Raw genomic sequence first — 5381 nt, 5'->3', positions numbered from 1 at the left:
ATCTTATCAAAATACTAGGACTCGAATAAAGAAGACACAAAATTCTCACGGAGGAGAGCTGAAAATTTCGACTCCTTCTGTAGAGAGAGGAGATCGAAAATTTCAAATAAAATTAAATTATTTGTCTGTCTCTCCTTTATTCTCCTATTTATATAGTTCTTTTTGGGACTAGACAGGGATCTATAGAAGGTTTTGGATATGGGCTCCCCCAATTAGCTTTTTACTAATTAAATTGAACCCACAATTTAATACAAGCTTATATTGGAATATTACGAGCAGCCACTACAGAAGAAATATTGAACTCTCCCCATTCAAATCCGAAATTACAAGTTATCTAGGTTTCCACTTTGTTTATTATTTATTTCTCGCGCTTAAGATATAAATGTCCATTAATTAATTAATGTCTGCTATGGACTTAATTAATTAATATCTTATTAATTCCAAGAGTGGACTTAGCAAGAAACATTTATTTATTGTTCATAGAGTAATAAAACTCTAACTAGCCAGTTTTCCAAATAATAAAACCTTGTTCGAGCTTCTCTTGAGGACATTATCAAACGAGACTCACCTCGCGCACGTTCAACATAATAGCAATCCTAGCACCGCTAGAATTAATCACCACTACCCAATATATCAGGATTATTGGGTTGCGAAAAACCCACACCATTTGATAAGTCAAAGTAGTGCATAATCAATACCGTATGCTCAATGCTAACATATTTAGATTAAGAAATAGTATTTTATCAAGACCTAGTCTTTCAGTAGATAGCATAAAGACACGTCTTGCTGTTAGATCCGTTCAGTTCTATACCACACCAATGTCATCTTATTTCAGTAAGGCTTAGAAATATGCGGACTGACATTGCAACCTTTCACGATAGGTAGCCAACGCCTATCTAGGTTGTGAAATTCTTCTTTCTCTTTTGCAAAGCATTGCATAGAACCGACTGTAGTTACCTTAAAGTGGACGCCGCCCACAACCAGCTTAAAGTGGACGCCGCCCACAACCAGTCTACTAAGCAAAAGACTTAGGCTTTGTTTGCTTCTTATACATTTAAATGTTTATAAAACATCTTATAAATGCACAAGCAAACACAATGTAATAATAATAGTGATTCTATTCGTGCGAGACTGCTCGAATAATACTGAATCGGGTTAAAAGTGGATTGTAGAGTTTTATGTATACAAGCAAGATTCTATTCGCTCGAAACTTGCTCGAAACATGCTTTTCAGTATACCAAACCTAACACATTTTACCTTGTATTCTATCCTTGTCACGACCGCACTTTCTAAGGATAGAAAGCCCGGTTGATCGCGACTAGGGGAGGATGAAAGAAGCGGGGAAGAAAGGGGGAAACTGTGGCACGACTGATCATGAACTGAAATAACTTGGAATATGTGCATAAATCAGAGTGCATAATACAAGGAGTGTAAACTCGACTTTTACATTGCAGCGGAAGAGTCAAGAGCAGATGACATCGTGTATGGAGACACGACGCATCCAAGTACTATTCTATTGAAGGATCTTCATTTGTCTGTGCTCAACACCGCCCGCCATCATCACTGCTCAACCTGCACATTTTTAAAACATATGCAGGGCTGAGTACTTGGTGTACTCAGTGGACACGTGCCGAAATATATTTTACTGAAAAGAAAACTGGTTTTGTCAAGCCAATTCTGAGTGAGCTCGGGGTTTTATCTTAAAAGGCCCGAGGACACTAAAAGCATTTCTATATAAAAATCTTTGACTGTAGTCTATTTTTCCTGGAACTAATGCCATATCTGAACTAACTCCTGGTGAATCGGAATGTATGGGCTCGTCCCACTTACAAACCCGCATTCACTAATTCCTGGTGAACCGAAATTCACGAACTCCTGGTCTAGTAGGGACGTCGCCCTTGCTAGACAAACAGATAGGCAAAGTTCAAAACAAAACTTGGCAAGACAAAAACATACTGAGAACTTAAATAACTGAAAGCATTCACTTAAAACTGAGAATGTAAATAACTGGAAGCATTCATACTTCAAAACATACTGGGAACATAAATAACTCAAAGCATATCATATAAGGCTCACGTAATATCATTTCACAATAGCACTTTTCATAAAAACTGTACTTTAAACATATAGCCCACAATTATATGTAGGACAGGAAAGCCCACATAAAAACAGTTTAGTTCGAAAGCCCACGTAAAATACTTCTCGTAAAGAACTGTACTGTAAATAGAAAGCCCACATAAAAATACTTTAGTTCGAAAGCCCACAATATCACAATAGAAGCTCGTAAAATACTTTGCGCAAAAACTGTAACTTTTACTAGAAAGCCCACGTAAAATACTTCTCGTAAAGAACTGTACTGAACTGTACTGTAAATAGAAAGCCCACATAAAAACAGTTTAGTTCGAAAGCCCACGTAAAATACTTCTCGTAAAGAACTGTACTGTAAATAGAAAGCCCACATAAAAACACTTTAGTTCGAAAGCCCACAATATCACAATAGAAGCTCGTAAAATACTTTGCGCAAAAACTGTAACTTTTACTAGAAAGCCCACGTAAAATACTTCTCGTAAAGAACTGTACTGTAAATAGAAAGCCCACGTAAAATACTTCTCGTAAAGAACTGTACTGTAAATAGAAAGCCCACGTAAAATACTTCTCGTAAAGAACTGTACTGTAAATAGAAAGCCCACGTAAAATACTTCTCGTAAAGAACTCTTCTCGTAAAGAACTGTATTGTAAATAGAAAGCCCACGTAAAATACTTCTCGTAAAGAACTGTACTGTAAATAGAAAGCCCACCTTGTTCGCTTAATTTCCTTTAATTGAATTTCTCGCTCTGATCTTAACTTGCGGAGATAGTCCTTTGTGAAAAACATAAACATAAAAACATACTAATTAGACTCGAGACAAAATCTCATACTTAGGAATGCATGCCCTAATTAATTTCTTTTATTCTTTGCTTACTACTTGGAAAATTCTAGAACTTGCACATTAATTAAATCGGGAAATTTAATTAATAGCATTTCTTTCATAAACTTGATTATTTTCATGACTTGAGAACGTCGTTTCCCTTTTCTGGCGTCTCTAAATTTTCTACCGATTAAAAGTCAGCCCATTTCTTAAACAACCTTGGCTCAATATTTAAGTCCTCCTTGGCCCCTTTAAATAATTAATTAGCCCTCTGGCCCAAGTCACTGACTAATTAAATGATGGCCCAAACTCCTTAATTTATCACTTCCGGCCCAAATCAATTAATTAAAATTGGAGTCAACCCAAACATATACTCCCTTCCAACGTGACTTCTCTCTTCTCAATTTTAGTCAAAATCCCTAAATTTCAGAACAGCAGCAGTGCCTCTCTTCTTCGGCGAAAATCGCCGCTACCTCGACGGGATCTCGGAGTCCCGTCAGCGGATACTCCCTCCTCCATCGTGTTCTCTCCCTCCGTCGAGTTCGGAGGAGTCCTCGGCTGCTCGACGAGCAGGGCTGCCGCCTGCTGCGTCGCTCGGCGACGGCTCCAGTGGACCAGCCATCGCCGCCTTTCCTCTCCGGCGATATCGCCGCCGACGGTTCGCGTTGCTGCTCCGGCAGAGTCATCAATTGAGGGGAAAGGCATCGCCTTTCTCCCTCCGTCTCTTTCTCCGTCGTGCGTGGAACTCCGGGGTCGTCATCACCCTTTTCTTCGGAGCGCCGGCAACAGCTTACGCTGCCTCGCGCTGCTGCCCCTGTCAGCTCTCCGGAGCTCCGTCATCACCCGACCCCCGCCGGACAGCCCCATATACTAAGCTAAGCCTTCTATCCAGTTTGCTACTTAACATAACTATGTTCGATGTTTGGGCTGTAGCTATGTGATGTTATTACTTGGTGGTTTGGCTAGTTCACAGTGGTGCATTATTTGGTTTCTGTTTCATTTGAAAGCTATGTTATTGAACTCTAAAATTTCTGTGTTCCTGAGCATCTATGGTTTCTAAGTTTTAAAGATGTGGGATTTCTAACGTGATGCAAAGGGTGGTGTTGGGAGATTACCTTGGCGTGGTGATTCCTCTTGGTTACCGGGCTGCCCTCTCGCACAGCCACTGCCTTCCTCCCTCGTTACTCCGCCGTCTTTTGTGGATTTTTTGGGAGTCGAAAATGGTGGGGGGGGGGAGGATGGAACTGGCTATGTATACGTGTATATATAGGCTGAAAATCTGCTTGGTTGTTGGGATTTTGGTAGAGGGATGTGTCAGAGAGAAATCTGCTCTCTTGGCTTCTTCTTGCTTAGACCTTAATGGAGTTTGTTTTCTTGTTGCAGCTCCTGCCACATTTTAGGATTTGGTCAAGATTTTGATTAGGGACCACCCAGCTCTTCCTTGGCTCTTTGTTAACTACTTTTGACATTTTGTGTAGATGTACTCATCTTCAATAACTCCTCCTTGTTTGAATGCTGCAGGTTTGCAGGCTGTTGGAAAAAAAACATGGCTGTCTCATCTCTACTTTGCAGGTTGGGAGGGGACTTGGGCTGCCAAGCTGCTGTCCGAGACGGGCTTGATGCCTCGGGCCCAACGGGCTGATCGGATAGGGCCAACTTATTGGGCTTAAAAAGGGCGTGATGCGGTTCACAAGATTAGGCCCATTGTTTATAGTCTTGTGATTACAGTCATGATCTTTCTTTCTCAAACTCATAAATTTATGCACTAAATTTTGTATAATCTGAAACTTGTTCTTGATCCATTATTTATCTTGGGCTTAACTTCTCTTGTATTAAACGAAATTTGAAAATTTCTCTTGATCGATCTTAAATGTCCAATTCTCCTTTGATCGTCTTAACGATCATCTTGTTAAAAAAAAAATTTGTCTAGCCATTCGGCGTTCCTTTTAGAAGAGCTTAAAAGATGTCCAAAAGTCGGGGTGTTACAATGGAATAATGAGTCGGGGTGGAACGTGAAAGTTGATAGTGTGGGATTGAGTAGAAAAGTGTAGAATGAAGATTGAAAAAGACTAATGATTGTGCCACGTGAAATTCAAAAATACAAAAAATCCCTAAAAGCTAATATTTTTTTAATTAAAAGTTGCAACCCGTCCGGCCGACCTGCAACCCATTCAGGCCGACCCGTTTAACCCATTCGGGCTAACCTATTTAGCCCTTGTTAGATTCGGGTTGCAAAATCACAACCCTAACCCTCTAATTTTACTTGATTATTCGGGTCAACCCACGGGTTTCGGATTGGAATGACATCCCTAATCGAAAGAGTATTTTTCTATGTTCAAATATCACTTTATTGCCCGCAATTAAAAATGCCACAAATAAAGTCACACTGACTGAATTATACTCCATCTGTCCCACAAGAATAAATACTTTGAGTCTGACACATGTTTTAATATAAAATTGGTAAAATAAGAT

General features: G+C 39.8%; 1 long non-coding RNA gene across 1 annotated transcript; it reads right to left on the bottom strand.

Moving 5' to 3' along the window:
* Positions 1-1348: 1348 nt before the first annotated feature.
* On the bottom strand, positions 1349-4802 carry LOC125201548. The gene is made up of 3 exons (XR_007172934.1): positions 4025-4802; positions 2799-2860; positions 1349-1572 (listed from the first exon to the last, which is right to left on the bottom strand). It is a non-coding gene; the product is annotated as an uncharacterized LOC125201548 (long non-coding RNA).
* Positions 4803-5381: the final 579 nt, after the last annotated feature.

Source organism: Salvia hispanica, chromosome 1 (genome assembly GCF_023119035.1).
Source record: "Salvia hispanica cultivar TCC Black 2014 chromosome 1, UniMelb_Shisp_WGS_1.0, whole genome shotgun sequence".
Classification (NCBI taxonomy): domain Eukaryota; kingdom Viridiplantae; phylum Streptophyta; class Magnoliopsida; order Lamiales; family Lamiaceae; genus Salvia; species Salvia hispanica.
This window is presented reverse-complemented; position numbering and strand designations above follow the sequence as displayed.